The 23,775-nt window shown below is 37.9% G+C and overlaps 1 long non-coding RNA gene across 1 annotated transcript in view; it reads right to left on the bottom strand.

The window, feature by feature from the left end:
• LOC114154086 (uncharacterized) overlaps positions 1-23,775 on the bottom strand; it is a 274,978-nt gene that overhangs the window by 75,249 nt on the left and 175,954 nt on the right. Inside the window, exon 2 of the long non-coding RNA XR_003597473.1 lies at positions 2,766-2,855. This is a non-coding gene — a long non-coding RNA (uncharacterized LOC114154086). The remainder of the gene's footprint in view (positions 1-2,765; positions 2,856-23,775) is intronic.

Below are 23,775 nucleotides of genomic sequence, written 5' to 3'. Positions count from 1 at the left end.
TAAATTCAACTTGCTTTTGCATCCTCCATTAGCATCCCACATTAGCAACTTATCGTATTAGAATAGCTAGCTTTAGAGCAGCGATCTTTGTGAGACAATGTTCATTCTTACCTTATCTCTGAGAATTCCAAATGATTACCAATAATTTTTAAATGCAAGACAGAAATTAGAAGCTCAAAAGTGAAAACAGCACCGTTGCTGTATTCATGTATGTAGGATGTATGTATTCATCCTTCCTGATAACTACATGAAGTTTTTTTCTCTCTCACTGTGAATAAACTGAGAAGCTATTTAGAAACAGATTGTTTTATAACACATATAATCTTATGCCTGACGAAGTAACCACCTGGATACTGAGGATATCTAACTTTGAGTCTAACAGAATCCAAAGAGGAGTCTTGATTTTGTGACTGAGTCATGGTATGATCTTTGACTGACAACATTTTCACTTCTAAATGGATGGTCAGAGTAAATCAAGGTGAAAAATTTACCAATTAATGTAGCCTGCTGATTTCAGATTATATTTCTAATAAAGACGAATCAGAAATTAAGAGAGAAAGAAGTATATCATAACCTGATAGGTTCAGTCCTAACTTTCTTCTTACACAGCCCAAAATCTACGCCCAGAAGTTCAACCTTTTAGAAACTATGATAATTGTTGGGGTTGGGCCCCTTTAAATTATGTTTTAAAAATGAAAATACTGTCAGGCTTCATTTCCTCCTACGCTGATAATTAAGAAAAGGTTATTTTCAAACCACAACGAAGGTGGTCGTGACAACCCATCCCTGGAGCATTTTCCCCAACTTTTAAAAACATGTGGGAATACTTTGACTCTGACATAAAAAAGGAACAGGATGGCCTATATAGTAAAGGCTAACAGAACTACCACGGCGATGTGAGAATTGTAACGGTATCTCATTTAAAGCTGCTGGACATAAATGTCATCCTAAGCCAACAGTCAAAGAAAGTTTATTAATAATGCACAATTAAGAAAAGTTGAGGAGTGGATGTCTTTAGCCCAGTAGACATATAGAAGAAAGACATTAAGGTAAACAACCTAAATTAGTCATTAAATTAATTTCTTTCTACAAAATCATTACATTAACTGAATTAAAATCTACCAAATTTATCTTTATTGAATTTAGATAATTGAAATTAAATCATAAAATTGACTTACAATTACATACAGCAGTGACATTTTTTTTTACAATTATTTTGATCATTTTTATCATAAATGTTTCAAAACATATACTGTATATTAAGCTGTTAAATTATGACACTTCAGTAATCAGATTTCTGCCAGTTGTGTAATGCAAAAAAAACATTCAGCTGAACAATATTGTTGTTTTCTCTGTTGCCTCTCTCTTGAAATGCATCCAAATACGTCCAAAAAGTCAGATATTTCTGTTCAGACATAGCCAATTAGACTTTCAACAATGGACCTGTTTGTTACTAATTTGGAAAAGTTGTGAGGGTATTCATCAGGAAAAATTTAAAGAAATTAAAGTATGAAGATATGAAAAATGAGTCGCATAATTCCAGCCTTCCTCCTAGATTGTTAGATGACGTCTAAATTAGTCTATGTACGTGTTTTTTTAAGTAAACTCTCCAAATGTCTGAAAACAGTATGAAAACGGAGTTGCTGTTTCAGTGATGAACTGATTGATTATTTTTGCTTTTCAGAAAGCAATCATCAAATTAGAGTGCTGTGCTGCACTGGAAGTTGTAATACGTCACTATATATCTATTCTTCAAGCACAAAAGCTCACAATTATCTTTTTTCATTTTTCTTTTTCTTTTACATAATTATAGAAATGAAAATGAACCTGAAGCAGTGTATTTGTTTATAAATTTGTAGTATTATGACATACTTCAAACCCATGAATGAAATGTTTGTAGAAACATTATTTTGAATTCTTTATGGTTTAACAACATCTACTGAGAACAAACTTGTGTACAGCAAACTTAGTAAGTGCAACTTTTTTGATTTATTATGCGGAGTGTCAACGTAGAGGTTTTTCAAGGAACCTCTACATAGAAACAAGGAGGTTATGTGCTGACTGACTGCAAGACAACATAAAAATTGCAAACTTGGAACTTCTGACATTTCTGACCACAGCTACAACACATAACTGAGGTTATGCACAAAAAAGGCAAAAAATAAACAACTAATCAGCTCTAAAAAGATACAAGTAAGTACATTATCACCTCCCTTTTTTCCCTCCCATTTTTTGAGAGTGTGCTTTTGAGAAAATAAGTATCTTTCATCAGGCAAGCTAAAAGATTTTATCTCATCCAGAAACAGAGATAAACATCAAGAAGACGCAATATGTACATCCATAATGGATGCTCATTTTTCACTAGTTTTATATTTGACCTAAAGCAATTCTGGTCTTATAAATGGCCAATAAATCTCTGATGAGTAAATGTTAAAATATAATCTGTTTTTTTCTTTCGAAAAAGGAAGAAAAAACAGGACCTTTATTTTTCTCTTCATTCCATTCCAAACCTGCGATTGATTGAGTCTGTATTGAATGCTTAAACACTACAATGATTGATTGCTCCCAATTAAACGTACAAGAGAGACATTTCCTTTTAAACCTACAACCTGAACACTTTATGGTAGCAGATATTTTTTCACCACTAAGCTGATTTGTTGTAATCTAAATTAGGTTAATGTTGAAACTAGAGCCAAACCATAAAAAAAAAAGACTATGCTCTTTCCGCCTGCCTTTTTTCTTTCTGTCTCCATTTCGGTTCTTACCTTTCCTCTGTCTTCTCCATGCTGTTGTTGGCTTGACCTCTGCTCTCGACCTCTGACATTCGACCCTGAGACATCTGATCAGTCACCACTCTAGAAGGACCAAATTAATAGAAGAGTTGCTTGTTAATTGCATAAGGGGCGAGCTAAGAGATTCATCACCTCAGTCATTGCCATTGCTTTACTTTGACTCCCACCCCCCCGTTCCTTCTTGGGTTTCCCAAAGGGCGTTTGGGGGCATGCCCAGCTGTGCTTTTTCCTATAACCCTATCTGTGTTGTGCTGTGTAATTATTCAGCATCAGCCCTTATTAATCAAGTCGATGCCCTTACGTTTTAAATGGAAATTGCAGGGATTAATACAAGCATTCATTTTGTCCAGGAAATCTTGATGGCTTTAGACGACTAATCGAATTGGAATAAAGAGGCCAGAGTGATGGGAGGGACCTGATTGAATTAAGGGAGAACGGAAAGCACACATTACACTGTATCTGCCAGCAGGGTTGTAGGCAAAAACACAACAACGCAAAGGTCACTGAGCATCGTCCACAATGATATTTTGACAAGTCACAAGCGGCTTGTGGTTGAGGCAATAGTTTGCACTTGTAAAGAGCATGTAATAAAGCAAGAAGAGTAAAAAAAAAAAAAACACTGTTGTTGGCTTTACACTATGTATAGGCATAAACATGCCAAAATACTGCCACAGCTTTCCTTACAAATCCCCTGTCCATTCCAACAAATCCACCTTTCCGCTCCCTCTTTATCATCCCACCTCTCCATCATGCTTCCTTTAACCATGTCTTCAGTCCCTGCAACCCAGATTGACAGACGGATTAGATTGGACACAGTTGATGGTGGTGGAAGCAATCAGATCTGGTGTTTGGCAGAGGTTTTGTTTGTGTAAAATGACACACAGGCCTCTCTCCATAAGAGATGCCATTGGCACAATCTCGCAGGGCGATTGCTATCAGGCCCGGTGGAGGTGTTCCAACATGTCATTTGTCTGTCATTTGTTTGTCAACTGACGACAGCTCGGTGTCTCTCCGGTGCATTCGAGTGGGTGGGCACGTGTGTGTGTCTGCAATGGTGGGAAAAAAAAAAGCACACTGTTGTATATTTCCTCCCTCCAGCACCTCTCCTTCAGGTCTCGTCTCCTCTTTTTGATACAGCGGTGACATTTTTTGACAGCATGTAGATGGATAAGATTTGTTGCGCCTATGAGCCATCAAGGGATTAGAAATGCATACTCCTTTTGGCAGACACTGTCTACATAGCTTTCTCTTGACAATGCAAGATTCAACCAAACAGCTCCTGTGTCGTTAGTTTTGCACTGACTTTGACAGGAGAAAAGCCACAAGATAAAGTGAATCTCTAAAAAATAAAACATTGTCATGAGGCTTCAATCTGGAACAGTTGCAATGATTATACATTACCTTCAACTAGCATTGATAGCCCTTGAACTTTTTCCATTAAGTCACACTACAATCAGCAAACTTATTTTGTTGCAGTGTGATAAATTGTGCATTTGTACACACATCATTTTATTTTAATACCTCCAAATAAAATACCATGTAACCAAAAAATATCAAATTCATCTAATTACTAAGTGCAGCCCACTTGTGGTTAATTTAATTAATAAAGTATATGCACAGCTGATTTGTGAATGTCTTGGAGGTTTGTTGGAGAGGACTTGTGAACCAACAGCAAGGCCAAGCAACATGCCAGACAAGTCAGGGATACAGTTAGGAAAATCTAACAGGGCCAAAGTTTCGCACACTATCCTAAGCTTTGAACATGTCATGCAGCACCGTTCGGTCCATCAACCAAAATGCAGAGTATTTATCACAAGTACAAACCAACCAAAGCATGGCTATGCACCTACACTGAAAAGGTGGAAAAGGAGACTGTTATTCTGAAAAGTAGCCAAGAGAGCCATTGGTAACTCCGAAGGAGCTGCAGAGATTAACAGATCAAGTGGACAGGAAAACTATTAGTTATTAGTTGTGCACAAATTTGGTGTTTATGGGTGTCAAGAAGAAAGCGATTGCTGAAATAAAGCTATGAGATGTCCTGTTTGCAAGTTACATCAAGACATATAGGAGGTAAAATAATCACGTGGAAAAAGGTTGTCCGGCCAGATAAGAAAAATAAAAACTTTTTGGCCTACATGCAATGTTCTTTATGAAGGAAAAAGAAAATCACTACATAGCTCCCTAAACACGTAGCACTCATGGTAAAACAGCAGTGGCAGCACCGATGCTTTTCTTCAGCATTGATAGGAAAGCTTGAGATAACGTGAAAAAACAATCCAAAAAGAAACACTTAGAGGCTAGAGATGTGTTGGGACACATATTACCACTTTGTAGATCTAGCCTAAAACATACAGCTGTGATTTACATCAAACCTTATTCATGTTTTAAAATATTCCAGTCAAAATCCACATCAAAACTTAACTGATAATCTTTTGTACTGTTTAAATGTTGGGATCCTAAGTTATTATGCAAAAAAAAAAAAAAAAAAAATGAGTAAATATTTCAGTGTGTACAATTGTCTTGGGCGTGTGGGGGAAAGAAAATCGTAATTTTATCATTTTTCTGCCTCTTTAAATTATGTGCTACCTTATGTGTGCTTATCACATTCCAATCAGATATATTTAGGTTCGTGGTTGTAACCTACATTTCAAGTGATATGAATACTTATACACTATACCGAGACATCTTCAAAGTTGTTTTGTGACAAATTGATTAACGTTACCACTTCTAAGTCAGGGATAATAAACATCAGACTCTTTATACCAGTAATTATTAATGCAACAGTGCCACCACGGTAAAATGCAACTCCAAACTGAAACCAGCATCGTATCAGAATGATTTTGGGGTGTGAAAGTTCACACTGACCCAAAACAAAACATCCCCATGCCTGGAGTCCAAACTAACTGAGATAGAGTTACACTTCCTGACCCTTAGAAATACCAAACATCTGTTCAGCCTTTCCCATCTATTCAAACATACAAATGGGTAGCAGTGTTTTTTTGGCCCATCCCTAACGCACAAAGGTTTTAGGGCCTCCCTATTCATGGTGCATTGGCCGAGGAGCAGTTATCTTACAGTCTCTGTCAAATCAATCAAGCTGGAATTGTTTAGATCTTGGCCCAGGAAGAGGGCCAGTGTGTTTATGTGAGCAGACTATTAAAGCAAAGGATGAGGGATGTACAGAAGGGATTTATGGCATTCTCATCTCCACAGAATGAGTCTTATCAGTCGAGTTTGGCCTAAAACTTTGATGCCGTTTAAGTACAACTGCTGTTCTTTGTGATGTAAATATAGTTATCTAGTTCTGGTGAAAACCTCTATTTTGCTCCATCTACATTTCTCTATCTGCGTCCGTGCGCTAAGCATTGAGAACAAAATATGATCATGTAGCTTATGTCTCCAATAAATGATATCATGCATGTAAAAACAGCTTTGCTTTGGTTCTCTTGGCTCCTGCACAGCTTAGCTTCACATCTTGTTCCTTCTCTCTCGAGGGGCTAGTTAACCCCCACATAATCTGGAATTCCAACAGACCTCTCACTCTCCTCCTCATATTCCTCAATGACCGCCATCTCTGCAACAGCCCTGAAACATTACCAAAAACCCTGCCGTCACTTGGCCCTGATTTATGGTGTCATTAATGTCAGGCTATCAGTGGACATGAGTGCATGAGACAACAGACGAGCCGCCCCAAAAACAAATAGTTTTGATTAAAGTCAAGGACATTCCGTGCAGCTTTTTCCGTCGAAAGGCATTCATCACATTTGATGTTGACCCTCCCTCCCAGCTTCCCAGCCTCTCTTTTTCGCTCTGTCTGTCTGCTTGTTCGGTAGTGGAGGTGATTGGGAAGGCGGCTAAAACCCAAAGGCTGAGCTAACAGAGATACAGACAGCTTATGTAGGCAGGTTTTACAAATTGGTGTGTGGTGCAAAGTTTAAACAGCAGTAATTTGATTAATTGAACACAAAAGGGATTACAGTGTAGAGCTTTATGTGAACAAACAATGGGTCACAGGCAGAAAGCTTGATTTTGCCATGCCTCTGTGAAATCAGGTCGTCAACAATTAACTCTTATTCACTCCCAGCCTCTTTTAATGATGCATTTGAACCTTTTTTCCAGGGTGTAATGATTATACTGCAAACAACTTCAAAGACGTGTAAACAATAGACTTGGATGCACAGGTTTGATTTTATTGGGGATCTTCTCTAATCCACACAGTACAATCCCAATTAGTGAAATGCAGAAAAACATGTTTTTGAAGCCATTAACAAGCAACCTCCATTATTCTGTTTCTGTTTGGCCCCTCTGTAATTAACAACAGGCAGTACCACTCTTTTAAGCATAGTCCACATATTTTTAAAGGTGTTAAGTTCATTTCACTGATAACCTGCTGTAACCATTGAGCATTGTTCAACCAAGCATTGTTCTGCTAGAACATTAAATTGTGAAAAGGTTTCAGTCATTTAACTGCTGGATTGTAGTGAAGTTGAAGAATTTGGATGCTGTCTTCCTTCTTCATTATTCTATTCACTTTGTAAAATGTCCCAGTACTGCTGGCGCCAATGCATACTTTCAGCTTGATGTTTCCATCGCTTACAACTCAGTCAAAATAAGCATAGAATAATTTGAGAATACATTTAAAAAGAATTATTAGTGTGTTCATATATTTGAGGCTGTATATTGAATTTTGACTGTGCATGAGAGAAAATTCACAATAAACTTAATTATTGCTTTTACAATTTATTCAAGTTTTTTGTTATTTATTTTATTTGTTGTTGTTCTGGGAATTATCATTCCACCCCGACAAAGAAAACAACTGGAATGCCTCTTTAAAAGCCCTAAATCATTGTGATAATCGAGCATATAACGAGTGTATGTAAATTTATCATCAGCACCATAACTCATATCTATTCCTATATCCATCTCTGGAGATTAACGTTTGTATGTCGCTTGTTCCACTCATCACAGTATTAAGTGTTTGCTCTGTCAGTGGATACAAAGTCCATGCCAAGTCTTATTATGACGCCCGGAGAGTTACAAGTCACAGGGAGATAACAGAGATCAGAAATGCAGACAGCGTTTACAGTTCCCCAAACCAAACATCTGTTATAGTGACAGGAGAAGGGTCGATGTGAGGAGGATTCCAGAGTCGATGGGAAAAAGCACTTCACCGCTGTTACTAACTTTTATCTCCCACCAAAAAAGCTTCCAGTTTGTGTAAACAAATCCCAACGAGTCTGCAGAGCTTTTCCTCTTTCATGCCTCTCTGGCCTCGGCCACCCAGCCTGCACTCCGGCCCACAGGACTTGACAATAATAACTGGGAGGTCAAGGTTTAAGAGGCAAATTTAAGATGAAATCATGAGAATTGAAAAGGTCCACAAACAAATTAGCTAAAGAGGGGAGAAGAAAACAAAACTTGCACAGTTATGGAGGGGGCAGGCCGAAAGGACATCACAGCCTCAGCTAAGCAAGAGAATTTGTGCTCACCCTTATCTAATAAGCTATTGTTTTAATATGCTGGCGTGTTATTCTAAGCTCGGCTGTTTTTAGGTCTCATTTTGTCATGGCTTCAGAGAAAAAGTGTGATCTTAATCAAGGTAGCTTTAGGTGTTTTGCTGGATTCCAGATGTTCAAGCCTCTACAGACTAGAGCTTCTCCTTTTTTGCTTTTATTTTCTCCCCTCTAGAGTAGATACAGGTGGGAGGTTATTGTGCTTCACTCAAGGTCTCTCTAAAATGTCTCACCCATTCAAGTGTTTGGACACTCACAGAAGGGGAGAAAAGTATCAGGTGCAACTCAGAAGGAAAATGCAAAATGTTGGTTGTTGGTGGGAATTAAGATTTAAAAAATTTTTGGAAAGGCGCATGTGTTAGTGCAAAATATCTCGACATGGTGACAAATTCACAAAAAAAAGTAGTTTTTTGGCACAAATTGCACATTTATGCAAAAGCACTTATACCAGTTAGATGTTTTTCTAATTTGGTCACATTACAACTAGAGACTGATGTATTTTCTAGGAACTCAGTTTGATAGATGAATACAAAGCAGCGCATAGTCACGAAGTGGAGGAAGATTACATAGTTTTTACATTTTTATAAATGTATAAATGTAAAAAAGAAACATAAGAGTAGCAATACTTTACAATATATTGCTTAAGTAAAAGTAAAACGAAAAAAGGTATCTTGGGGTTTCAACCCTTGAATGAGTAGAAGTGATGGGTGTCTGCAAACGGCAGCTCAGTGAAGGAAGTTCTGCTGACTCCAACAAAAAGTAATGGGTCCCAGTCGTCCATCAAATTTTTATTGTAATGAAAATATTGTATTTTTTCCACAATCTGACCAAAAACAATAAAACAATTTAGTGCAAAGAAATTAATGTATTTTTTTTTCATAAATGGAAAAAAAACAACAAAAGAATGTAATATACTGTATATGTGTACTGCATATACACATATGCATATATGCATATACTGCATTTCTCTCAGGGTTTAATTCTAAACCCTGAGAGAAAGCTGGAAATTTGTCAAAAAAAAAAAAAAAAAAAGCTACTGACTGCCAGCCTCTACAGCAGTGGCATAAATCTTGAGATCAGCCTGTATTGATAGAACCTTGACTACCGATTTGGTAACATGTGTGCATATCCATTTCCCTGACAGAGACTGATCACACATAACTGTAGAGGTAATAGAATTGTCTTTAAGAGGCCGGACATCATTTATTACAGGCAGAAGGTATTGTTACACCTGCGCTCTGTTCCATTAGTCTAAATATCGCTCCTCCTTTTGTCAATTACGCTCTTTTCTTTCATGACTTCTGGCAGTGATGCAGAGGAGGTCAAATATCTCAACACAGCTGATTAAAGGGGTAAAATTCAGCTCTGAGAGCAAAGAAACACCAAACAGACCATTATTCTATAACGGATGATATACAGCAGAGTAAATAAGCAGTGAACTTGTCAACATATCATAAAGTTAAATAACAGGGGACATTTTTCTTTGTCATTTGGCAAAGATGTGAAAAGATGTAGAGTTGAAAAAAGTAAACTGATGGCCTATGAAAGGTTTTCTCCTCACTATGGTGTGATACAATATGCATGTCGCGAAGAGTCAAAGCAAGAGATATGACAAGCCCCTCACAACCTTATTGTTTGAAAACATACTGATATCTTTGGTTACAGATATTTATACAAACTTTTGTATGTTTCAGTTCTGTTGGGGTTATAATTCAGCAATAAATAATGCAGAACTGGGGAAACCTCACAAAATTCCCCTTTTTTGTTTTAAATATTCAGAAGTCCGGAACATCGTACAGAGATCACAAATGAAAATTTTTCCGTTAAAAACTATATTACAATTTGTAATGCAATCACTGAATCTAAATACCTGCTTACTGTGCAAGACTCCACTGCTGAAAAACAAATAAGTTGTGGTAGAATATTTGGATATGTCAACTAAATATTAGAAGAATATAGTCTGGTCAGATAAAATCAAAATGTAGCTTTTTTTATGGCACTGTACACCATATTTGGAAGAAAATGGGCACCACATCACTTGGTAACTCGGGTTGAGCAGGGCTGCACTGATGTGTGAAACAAAAACTACAACCTTCTGATTGAAAGACAACTAAGCCCCATTTAACTAAAGAAAGGAGTCATTTAGAGGTTCTCATCACCAACAAACGCTTTTCTACCAATTATGAAATGCATAGATTTCAATAAGCTTTTGATATACATATTTCTTCTGTCACTCCAGTTTATAACACATAATTTAATATTTGTAATTATTTACAGAACAAACCCATATTTCAGTTGATCAATAACATACTTAACATACAAAGGCAATAACATAAAAAAAGTTTACAAAACTCACTTGTTCTGTTATCAAAATTCTGGTTTTATATAATGACTATTTCACTGTATGAGAATGGAAAGAAGTCTTTCCTACAAAACAATTAGTCATTGTTTGTAAGTGATAAGCTAATCACCTAAAATTTAATGACCATTTATTGATGAAAACCATTTCCACAAAACTAGTCATTATTTGAGTTTTTCTCATTAATGCTGGCGTACAGTCTATCCCAATTTTCCTCCTGTCTCATCATATTGTCTATTTCAACACCTATATTCATTCCTTTCCTTATCCCGTTAAAATTTCCTACTCAGAGAAATGCAGAAGTAATAACGTGTTGAGATAAACCCCGGGGAACTTATTATGTCGAGAGTACTAACGACACAATGTTTTTCGCTGTCTGTCGACCTGTTGGACTGTCTGTCTGTCTGTCAATCTGGGAAGCAGGTGTCAACATAGGCAATGGGAAAATTGCCTGTTGTCATAATGAAACTGCAACCGCATCACAAGCATCGACAATGAAACCTTGACATCTTGTGACGACTTGTAGGGAAAAATGGTAAAAACCAGTTTGTCGATTTTGAAAGTTCTAACGCTGGACATAATACCTTTTTACAACTTATGAAATGTTATTTATAAGGAATAACATAAACAACTACTATTTAGAAATTGACAGAAAAACATAATTCATCAACAATGTTAAAAATTTTGACATTTTGGTAATATCAAAAATAAGCACATACATAGCACTGCTTATATGCTCATATGTAACTTTTTGCAAAAAAAATTTTTTAACATATTTGTTAAAACTGTCACCATGTCATGATAGCATATTATAAGACAAATAATGTGTGAAAATATTAAAATCAAGCTCCTCTACCTCCTCTCTGTGCTATTGTTGCTGTCAGAGCCAGAAGGACGGTCTTAGCGCTGTCAATCATGCTCGTGTACATGCTGCTCCATGTGCTAATGGCAGAAGAACAACTTTCTTTTCCAGAAAACTGTTAATCTGCTGTCACAGGTGGCCAGACAAACTAAAATTCATGGTAGGTTTGTGCTGAACTTGTGGTAGTGTAAAAGAGAGCAAGGGGGAGGAAGTGAGCGCCGCATAAACAAGGGTGATTGACAGCGATAAAACCGGCAGAGAAGCTAATTTTTTTTCACAGATTATTTGTCACATATTATACTGACACAACATAGTGATAGTTTTAACAAATATGTAAAAAATATATATTTTTACATAGTCCCCATGTGTTGTAGTATAATGAAACACCTAAAAACATTGAACACACAACAACACTAAGGCCAAAAAAAGGATTAAGCACACTGTGCATATACAGTATTGTGAAAAATAGAACTGTATATGCACATTTTGCAGGGCTCACCTCTTAAATTATCCTCCAACACCTTGCTAAGCCATTGACATTAGATATGCAAATCCAGGTAGCATGTCCTTTTATTCCTCTTTTTTTGCATGAGGTGCTAATATATTCCCTATACCGTCCTCTTTACCCAAAATCAACTGTTCGAGGAAACAGTTGTGATAGTCTACAATTACGGCATTTTAAATAAACTTCTTTAAGTAATTCAACCCTGTAACAGAAATAGAGCCTTATTTTTATTCCAATCTGAAGTCTGAATTACATTTAATTTCAGGTTCTCTTAAAATTAAATAAGACTTCAGATTTAGAAAATATGCCTGCCTTGAATTTGTATTTGTGAAGAATTTACAGAAGTTGTAAAAGAAAATTAGGACACAATAAAGATAATAATAAACTTAAAAAGACAAGAACTCACAACAGAGTTTGTTTCCTGATTTTGTTTCCCCAAACATGTTACAATACAGGATACAGTAATGATGTTTTTGATTGGATGAAGTCTGACAAGAAAGTTGTCTTCCAGCAGCAAAATATCACACTACAAAACTGTATACACTAAAAAAATATATAAACTTTTATTCTCAGTATGTTTATATAGACTTAAGAATAACTGATGTAAACATAATCCAAGGGTAATTTGTTTTCAAAACAATAAAACAACAATAGTTGACCAAGGTGCTGCACAAGATATCCAATTACCAGTAGCTTAAGAGCTCCATAAAACAATAGTCCCTGCAGTATGAATATGATGTAATTCAGAGGCCTATTTTTCTTAAGTAAAGTTTGCTACCAAGAATGAAGATCCAAGTTTATATTTCCACTGTAGCACTATAAAAATTACTGATCTGACTTCTAGAGAACTTCAGCAAATAATTCCAACTTGGAGCAACAGCAAGTCTTTTATTTACACATTTCTACCGTAGGTATCACTAACAAGTCATAGTGCTGCACTGTCAAATGTAATAAAGCTTATTTTCTATTTTCTATAGACTGTGCTCTATCACTAAGAAGCAAAAAGTGAACTGGTATTTTGAAGATCACATTAATGTTTTCTTTTTCTTTCATTCATTCCTTTTTTGAAAACTTTTTTTTTGCATGTTGAACACTGAACCCCTGAGATTTTCCATTTAATTTTTGGTAACACATTTGGCTATTTGGGAAAAAAACCAACAACTTTAATGTACAAAACACACGACCTGGATCATTGACTCTGATATTGCTGTGAAGTAACTTTTTTTTTTTTTTCCCCAATACTTTCCTGAAGCCACATTAGTGGCATTGTGGGAAAGAGGAATGCAGTGGTACACCACAAACATGCAGTTGTGCAAAGGCATACACACACTGTGCCAAAGTGCCTGCTCTCATGCTATCTTCTTCTTAATGAGGCTTTGTCTTACTCTGGGCTTGGAAGACAGGAGGTCATACAAGATCAGATTGAGACAAGGTCAGCCTACTCATCAAGAGCTGTGTAAGGAAGTCTGGAGCCAGTGTCAGTCCAAATCATATCTGCTAGACACAGGCAGGAAAGTAGCAGTCTGTGGGGGTGCGTGTGTGTGTGTGTTCCCACTGAAGTGTGTGCAAACATTTGTATGGTATGTTTTATCGGAACAACAACATGCTCAGCAACTCTTCTCTACTTATTATATTTTACTTGTACCTGTCAGTCTCACCGGCTGATTGTCAGTCACAAGGGAAGTCTTTAATCCTACAGCACATGATGGGTTACAAACAGGAAAAAAATGACAGACTAATCACTCACTGGATTCAACAAATGTCTGTTGGTTCAACTTATCATCCAGCATAAGGAATCTGGAGTTGGGTGTTGGGACTGTTGTGAGACTCCAGAGGTGGTGCTTACTGTAAGAGCTTCCACTTTCACTTGGACGTAAAGTGTGTATTCTGTGAACCGAGTCGACGCAGCGCTCACTTCTATCTGCAGAAGATAGAGATTTTACACTTGAGCGTAGAAATTGCATGCATTTTTTGTGACAAACTTCTTAAATTCTCACAATCTGAGTGAATACACGCAACTCTGATGAGGTAGTTAAGTGTTTAACCTCGTTTCATCTCCACCAGGGCCGCCATGCCACACCTGCTAACATGTCAAAACTGTCAGTTTGGCTGATCTTAGATCACATTTTACGCTACAAACACTGATTTACCTGTTCACCTCATATTAAGTATCACTTCTGTCTTTACTTGTGGTACAAATGCCAAGAAAAATGTTGCACACGTAAGTAATAAAATATACAGAGAAATCTCACTAATAAGACTTGCGAGAGAAAAAAAAAGACTTGTCAACATTTCAGGTACTCTACACCATCATAAACATACTATCTAAGATCCAAGTACAAAATCAGACCCAGACTTTATTTTTCTCTGTTTTCTGAACTCATTGTTTGGCTTCTGTGTGCGAAAAAAGAAAAGAAAAAAAAGAAATAATAATAATAATAATAATAATAATAATAAGCATACTTTAGATACCAGAAATGCACACGAATCTCTATTCTGGGAGTATCATTTACCAAGGGCACTGAGAGGAGAGGGACTTATTTGGTGAAGTTCACAATGCTGCAGTGTGCGATCAGTCCAGTCAGTGTTCTCTGGCTTTAATAATTGTGATTTATGCTTTGTTCTTCAAGAGTATGTGTGATGTCAAGTCCTTGTGACACATCGACGAGTGACATATTTTATGGGCTCCAAGTGACCTGATATCTCTATGACGCACTGACATTCAGGTCCCTACTTTGTCTTTTCCAGCTGCAGCACATACAATCTAAAATCTCTAAGCGTTTGCCTGAGTTAAAGAGGAGAAAGAAAAAAAAAAAAAAGATTTCAACCATGGTTTTCTGCTACAAGGTAGATATGGAAGGTTATAACCAACACCACAAGAGAGAAACTAGGCCATCAGATGCCCCTGTTCTGAGATACAAATGCATCGGCGACACTTTTTCCCAGTGTTGATTTCGTCCTTGCTGCAGGATGCTTCGGATACGAGGCGCGTAATTCTCACAGGAGGACAGTTTTAGAAAGTTAAAACCTATGGGCCTGAAGTGGAACAATGAATCTAATGACCAAGAGGATAGAACTGGGAGAGCAAACTGGACAAATGGCAGAATATATTTGGAGCTTCTGAAGACCCACTGCGATTTGCTTGGCCCGGTACATTATGGTCACAGTTTTGAAAAGAGACAAAGACCAACAAATGCCCAAAGCACATTAGTTTGGAATAGATGTGATGTAGTGGAGTGTACTTTTGTGCATAAACAACAAACCTAAGACTTTTTAGATGGTCTGTGATTAGACAACATGCAGAGCGTCTCTTTCTTGTGCTGCTCTCCATATTCATTTGCATATTTGCTTTAGATTTTTTTTAGATGAATTATTATTTGATACTGAGTGTCTATGAGTCTTTGATGATATAAACTAGACTAGTCAGTTGTATTTGATGTTTTTTTCTTTTAGAATTTGCATCTTATTATTAGACTCTATGTTTTGCAATTGATTTCTATTTTAAAAAACGTTTATATTATTTTTGCGCTGTTTCTACTTACTTTTTGAAGCAGCAAAGCAATAATTAGACCAGTCAATCTGTCATCATGTCTTATTGAAAGTTGTGTCAGCCTGTGAGTAACAATTATATTTGACCAATTTCATATTATACTTTGTGGCAATGAATTTCCTCCAAACCCCCCATGATCTGCTTAAAGGGACCAAAATTAAAGTTATTTTTGATCTCAAAATAAAGTGCCTTGCAAAAGTATTCATACTCCTTAAACTTTTTAGATTTCGTCACGATAAATTCAAAGTTTTGGTGGTCAGACTGGATTGGGATTAAGTAAACACCCCCTTTTCAATCATTGTAGAAAACAGAGATGCCAACATTTCTATTCCATCTTCTATTCATGGTCTTGCTCACCAAAATAATCACTTATCTTGAGAAATCTCCTCATATTTCACATGAGTGATGATGTGAAGTGATGTTTAAGATTAGATGTTTTTGTCATTTACGTTGCTAAGCATCTAGAACAAAGTTCAAAACTGGTCTCTTTGCACCTGAGAACCATTTTTCTTAAGTTTGGTTTATCCTCTACATGGCATGTGGTCACCTTCAGATGGTGGTTCTCACAGCTTTCTGTCAAAAAAAAAAACAAAACTGTTTTACTTTTTCCAATGTTCCATAAAGGCTAGATTTTTCTTGATTGATTGTTGTTCTGTCAGTGGTTCTCTCACATAAGCTGTGGTCCCTGCAGCTCCTCCAGAGCCTGTTGAATGCTTCTGCCTGGCTATTGAGTTCATCTGAAGAGCTACATCTTAGTATGTTTGCAGTTGTGGCATAACCTAGTTATTTTTGACTGATGGGTTGAACAGTGATTTTCTAAGCTTTGGTCGCTGTTTCCTAATCTAAACTCACTTTAATCTTCTCCACAACTTTATCCCTTAACTTCAGGAAAACTATAGACCACACCAGGTGAATGTTTGTTCACTGATGATCTTTAACAAGAAGCCTTCAGAGAGCAGCTTGCACATTGCTGGGCTCCAACGTTCTGAAGATTGAGGCTTGAGATTTCATTTTGAGTCGTCAGAGTAAAGGCCACTGAATACAAAAACATGAACTTTACATTTATTTTAAAACATTTTGAAAATCATCTTATTTACTCTCCTACTTTAAAATTATGGAATATTTTCAAAGGGTTTTTCACATAACATGACAATGAAGTACATTGAAGTTTGTAGTTGTAATTTCAAGCACCGTTGAGTTTGTGCACTTTATTCCATGGGAATATATATTTTTTAAATTTAGAGAACTGCCACTTTTATACATGTTCTAATTCAACAAAACATGCAACTGAATGAAATTATGATATTCATCCACCTGCAGAACATAAGAACGACATGCCAAAAAACATATGACACTTATGGCAGGTGAGTGGGGTAAGGCTGATGGATCTTCTCTTCGTCTCAACGACAACGTTTTCCTTTGACAACATTCAAAACGAGAGAAGATTTAAACTTGTGCAACTCAGTTTGCATAAACAGATTTAGGAGAACAGACGAGACAAGAGAAGGTTTTAGAATTGTGACACCCCTTTGATGTGCGCAAACACAAATCCCTCCTAGTCGTACCCCAAACACCTGAGTTTGTAGACATAACAAAACAGAGTAGCACAAAAGTGAAATCCCCCCACAAAAAAAGGGAAAGTGAAAGAGAAAGAGAAAATCCACTCTGAGTCCAAGGTCAGTATGAACAAAAATCAGAGAACTACCAAGAAAGTATCTATCAAAAAGGGGAGAAGACGCCCTTGTCTCGATCCCTGCAGAGTTGCTGGAAAGATGGTTTCCTGTAAAAAGTTTATCCGAGGGTATACGGAAGATTAACGACTGTGTTTTCGTTGGATGCTCTCTAGTCGTCTCGCAGTACTTAGAGGTGATAAGATCAGAATATTTATCGAGCCTCCTCTCCAGGTCATTTGCTATGTTAATTTTACGAGCTTGATGCTGCCTTTGTTTTGTGGTCATGTGTTATTTCTCCTGAACCCTGGAGCTGGGGGGGGGGGGGGGGGGGGGGTTTGTATACTTAGCATGCAGTGTCTTCAAATTAAAAACCCATCCATAATTATTTATGCAGAAAGGAAGAGGGGGTGCATTGTGGAACAACTAATTCTACTTGCACACTGAGAAAATTAAAATGTATTATTTTACAATCAGATCCCCCTCTTGTTTTTTCCACGCCTCGCTCAGTTTCTGTGGATAAAGTATTGTCTTGAGACAAAAATCATGCACCTATTGATTTCAGAGGGCAAAGAGCATCTTCGGGTTGTTTGGATGTTGAGACAAAAATCTGCATTCAGACTGGATTAACATGAGCTAATGATGAGATTAACAATACACCCTTTGTGATTATCATTGTAGGTCTCTGTGTAGAAAAAAAAAAAATCACCCTCATACATTTTCCGAACGACTTAAAAGCTCTTTGCTTCAAGCACACAAAAAAAAATCAAAACATTATTTGATATTTTTATAATACGGACAAAGCTGAAAATTCCCCCACCCACACACTTTTTTTGTCACTGTCAAGTTCATTAAGTGATTGAACTGAATGGATTGAGGACCATCAAGCGTTGGGGTGGGGTTGGGTTGTGGGGGGCTCCTGTGATCATAAATCAGATTGGAGAGGGTTAGGACACAACCACGGGTCTCGGCAACATAAGCCAAAGCGTTGCAACTATGACCTCATCCCGGCCCGCAAAATATCCATAAAAAGCAAACATTTAGCCAAAGATAAGACATGAACTCCGGCATATGTGGACATCTATTACAATGATGAAGCTGTCTGAGCGAGGGAGAATCCCCCTCACCGTGACATCTGTGGGTTATTCATGTGAAATTACATAAATCTTTCAAACTGTTTTAAATCACTTTCAACTCCCCCCTCCTCCTTTCTTCTATCTCTTTCACTCTATCCGCAAGCACTCACCATTAATGCCTACATCAGGCCACGGGAGCCAATTGTTAAAGAGAGGTTCTAAGTGCACGGCCCGATCGATATTGATAATGTCGAAAATGTGGTAGGAAAACGAGCGAGAGCGGCGGAGAAATATAAAAAGGGAAAAGCATAAATCTGAACGCGGTGAATAGGGGAGAGCAGCTGTGGTGGCCTCTGAATTGTCCCCCTTCACCTCTTTGGAAACATCATCAGCACTAATCAGAGCCTCGGCTAAAGAAAACGCTCGTCCTTGATTTACACCTATCGCCCTCCGTTGCGTAGCCGATGGAGAGGGGATAGGGGAGAGGGGTTGGCGACAAAAGAAGGAGAAGCGGGAAAATGAAAAGAGTCGAGTTGGCGAGCAATAATGCGCCCAGACGCAAAAGCAAAAAGCGGCGTTCCTTCAAGGTCAGCCTCAGGTGAAGCAAAAGGTTGTGCACAGGTCATATGGCTTTCAGACGTTAAAGGGTGATGGCGATGGAGCAGGAAGAGGAGGGGCAGTTGTGTGTGTGTGGGGGGGGGCGTCCCTGCTCTCACATCAATCTGCTGGGCATGGACCACAGCAATAAAGGAGATGGAGAGACTTAAGCAGGAGAGAAAAGGGTGAGAAAAAAAGAAAATGTACAGGCAGATTGTGAAACAGCTCGCCTTTCAACTACTAACTGCTTTTCATGTAAATGTCTGGGACTGACACTTCTTACACCCCCTCACCCCAGGCCTCCCCCCTCACACACACATGCTCTCCATCTCTCTCTCTTTCACTCTCTCTCTCTTCATCTCTTTTACTTCGGTACACTCTCTGTCAGCAGAAGAATAAAAGAGACGGGAAGGCGAGGGGGGAAAAAGGGGGCAGGAGAAAAGGGGGAGCCAAGAAGGGAGGGAGAGAAAAGACAGAGGGAGAGAAAAAAGTGGAGAAACCGGAGAAATCAGACTCTCGCAGGGGTTGGCGAAAGGTCAGCCCTGACAGGCTCGGAGGTTAAACTGCCGAGTTAAAATACTGTTCATTATCCTCTACAGCCTCTTCCCAAATTCTCCTCCTTTGTGCCACAGTCAGTGCCCAGCATCAGTGTTCCCCCCGCCCTATCTGTGGATTTATTAGACATTGTTGAGCAGCGAGAAAGGAGACCTTTTCTGTACAATAGTAGCAGTGATCCTATGGCAAGGACAATACCGCTGCCAACACAATTACAGAGCTTGGCTTGAGTTATAAGGGTAGTAGAGCCGACACTGTGTTTGCATGTGCTGTGTGATGATAAATACAACCAGCATGTGGCACATAAAATCAACTGTTTTTTGTTTTGTTTTGTTTTTTGTTTAACTTACTTGCTCTGAAACAAAAATATACCAACAATTAATGAAAAAGTAATTTACATAGCTTCTTTTTTTCCACTGCGGGGAATTTAATTAGTGCACATGAAGAGCAACAAAGCAGAGGGAATATCCATAACACGAATTAGGCCGAATCCCATCATTCATTACTCACCAGAGAGCAATGAGATGTGACACATGGCAAAAGAACCCTGCCTTGAACCGGACAAATTAAAAACACTAGTAATTAGCGCTATGCAAAACATGTTGTAAGTTTATTACCTGATTTATGTGGCATTTCTGTATATAAGGGCATGCTGAGCTGGCTATCCGTCATCCACCTAGCGTGCTCAAGATTCAAGAATGGCTTTAAATGATTTATTAAATGGACAAACAAATAAATCAGCTTACACCTAATTTCCCTAATGATATTAGAAATGACTAACTGTACAAATTGTGCAAAGTATAAGCTACTATTAACCTGGAGCACCTTTCATTTTAAGGTGCTTCAAAACAGCCATCAATTCTCATCTGTGCTAAAACAAAAACACGATTAAAAATTTGACTCCTGCCACGCACTCCACAAATAAAAACACTCCACCCTCTCATTTATAACATTGCTATTTTCTGCTTTAATAAAAGAGGGTTGTGTACTCAGAGTTGTCAGCCATAAGTCAGAGCTGCCCTGCAGAGAAGTCAGCCAAAGTAAAACCAAGCCACAACAACATGCCTCCCCCCCTCCAACTCCAAACTTTCTACTTAATCTCCGTCTCTTGCACTGCTGTATTCTGAGTCACTTCCTGCTTTGTGTTTTTCTGTTTAAAGAGACATATCGTTTTCATCGTTTGCCCCCCTGCCTCCCCTTTTCCTGTGGAGAACGAGCGGAACATAAAAACCCAGACTTTAAATCACAAGAGGCCGCAATTCTTTCACCTCCTTTCCTCCGCATTATACTCATCTAAAAGTGAGCATCCAACACCTACTTAAATGTTTTAGCTCTGTGAGCATATAGGAACATAAATAATTCAAAATTAACCCCTGCTGAGGGGGACTATGGAGATCATAAATTATTTCGTCCCCAGATGACATTCCAGGGTTGGAACACCTAGAGCTGAGAATAGGTGCTCATTTAAGCTAGTAAAGTCACATTTTAACTTCTGGATAATAATTTCTTTACGTATTTTATTGTTGGTACTGAACTTAAATGAGCTTTAGTTGTGCTGTAAAGAAGAGAAGGTATTACATACCTGTAGTACTCCGACAACCACTTTTTTGAAACCTGAAAAATGTGGCTTTTATTTGTATTTCATCCTAACAATTCAGTAGTTTACAAAGCGACCTTTCTGTACAAACACAGCTGCAATTCTTTTGGGTTATAGCTCACCAGTTTTACATTTAAAAAGACAGAATCTTCTTTTAAAACAGTTTTCCAAAATAACCGAGGCTCAGTCAGATTAGATTAAGAGTGCCTCTCAGCATCATTTTTAAGTCGCAACAGAAACGCTCCGATGGAATCAGGTCTGGATTTCAACACAGGAATATGCACTGACTTGTTGTGATTGTGCAACTTTTCTGATGCACAGAGGTTTTGCATTTCTGCCAAATGGGTATCTTTTTTTTTGCCTCATCTGTCCAGACTACCTTCTTTTAGATGTTTACAGTTTCCTCTACATGACTTGTGGCAAATATTAAACAAGAGTTCCCATGACCTCAATAGTGATTTAGTTCTTTTCATTTTACCCTAAAGGCCAAGTTCATTGAATGCTAGACTAAAAGGTTTTACTGTCAACAGAGTCCCACACCTTAGCTCTGCATCTCTCCAGCCGTCCCCCTACCCCCATATTTACTGTAAGTCTCGTCTGTTTCTTTGATTAATGCTCGTTCTGCCAGCCTGTCATTTCTTTGCAGGTTGTATTTGTGCCATACTCTTTGCAGAACAGTCCTTTAAACTGTATACTTCTCCACAATTTTATCCATGAACTGTCAACTGCCAACAAACCTCTGAAGCCCTCACAAAAGAGGTTCATAAACGCTGAAATTACATTACATATAGGTGGATTGGATTACGGTAGGAGTAATGGGGGCATCCCGACTCAATTTTATTGCAAAATTTCTTTAAGAAGATTAATGTTCTTTCCACTTCACAATTATGCACTTCATGCATGCCAAAAATTTGAAAGCACCTTTATGTATGATGCATGACAAGACTTTGTCATCCTTGATATACAATATTTGACCACATTAGACATACATTTATGTTCCCAAAGGATTGCTGAATAAATGTTGACACAAATATTTTCAGGGCTAAAAAAACTTGCCAGAGTTTCATCTTTAGTTCAATAGTAAAACTAAAAGAAAAATTATAATAATACACTACAGTTTGCACAAGGCCAGTTTATTTGTATCGTACCATTCATAAGGAATCCTTTCAAAGTGCCTTTCAGGAAAAAAAAAAGGAACATAGTTAAATAACATAGCATCTCTCGCCTCAAGTGTCCCTTTATGAAACTCTGCAAGACCGATGAAGCTATCCCTTCATGTAAATCTCAGCCATAAATCCACCCATAAACAATGAGAGTATGAAAACAAAGCAAAACAGGACACCTGCGGTGAATATTTTGTTGACATTTACAACAAGTTTATCAAAAGGTTTTGCCCATCATTCTATGTGCTGCCCAGGAGGCAGTGATGTATGGCCGGCCAGAAACAGTTAATCAACTTCAGCAGGGGAAGAAATATTCATGCCGGGTAATTGAGAACACAATAGCAAGCTCTATGATATAGAGAGGGTACATTTAGATGTGCTGACACCTGGACATTGTGACTTGGGGGTGGGGAGGATGATTTAGAGTTGAACTGAACTGCGAATGTGATATTAACTTAAGACACGGTTGCAGCCATCATCTTGTAATTGGACAAAAAAGGCAGAACCAGTTCTAGGATGGAATGGTAATGCATCATTTTGTGTATATTTAAAATATGAAAGACAGGGAAGACTAGTACAAGTAATGCCAAAAATTGCCATGCTCAAGCATCAAAGCACTTTTCGATGTGTGCCTGCTCTGTATCATAAGTGAGAATGTGGAAACACAAACTGATCCCCAATAAAAAAAATTTAAAAAACGGCTACTGTAACGAGTAGAAGAGAAGGGGGGGATATCCGCTTTAGAAAGTGGTTTGGTAATATACATATCAAAAGAAAGACATGGAGATTTCCCGTGAATGTGCATCCCATCCATGTACCCCACCCCTACGCCCCCATCCTGGGCTGGGCGAGTGAGCTGGGGGTCTGTTGCAAATTTTTTGCAGGTGAGCGAGAGCCAGAAACCTGCTTACGATGCTCTGCTGCTCATAATCCATAGGTTCTATCAGCAGATTACTAGAAATAAAGTGTTGGGAGAGACGTAAAGCGGGACTCAGAATCCCAAATGAGACAATGATGGTTTTTTTAGTATGCACACTGCGGTGATGCATATTATTACCAGCTCAGTAAAGAAGAAAAAGAAAAAAAAAAGGAAATTCTGAAAGGGGGATCTGTTTAAATCGTGCCAGGATTATATGGTAATTTATGTGGCAATATTTCATAGATGTACCTGAAATCAAGAGTGGGGGCCAACAGGAGCAAAATGTTTTAGAAAATATACTCACAGTATCTGCCTGGCAAATTTTCATAAGTGAATAATTTCTTTAACTCCTATGTTTTCCAAATATTTAAACTCTTTTTTTTTCTTTCTACCCTCTCAAGCACCACTGGATGTGTGTAGGGCAATTCATTTGTCACACGGCTTTACCCATTAGAGCTGGACTGCTAAATGCTTCACCTTTTGATTTTGAGGAGGAGTACAGGATTTGTCAAGGGAGAGGGGAAGGTGCTTTATTGCTCCAAATTTCATCACAATAAAGGCTTATAGGGAAGGTGGCATAATCGTTGCCCTATAAATGTCTCTGTGTAGATTACATG

The sequence above is a fragment of the Xiphophorus couchianus genome, chromosome 12 (genome assembly GCF_001444195.1).
Source record: "Xiphophorus couchianus chromosome 12, X_couchianus-1.0, whole genome shotgun sequence".
Lineage (NCBI taxonomy): Eukaryota > Metazoa > Chordata > Actinopteri > Cyprinodontiformes > Poeciliidae > Xiphophorus > Xiphophorus couchianus.
Note: the sequence above shows the minus strand (reverse complement) of the source record. Positions and strands in the feature narration are given on the sequence as shown.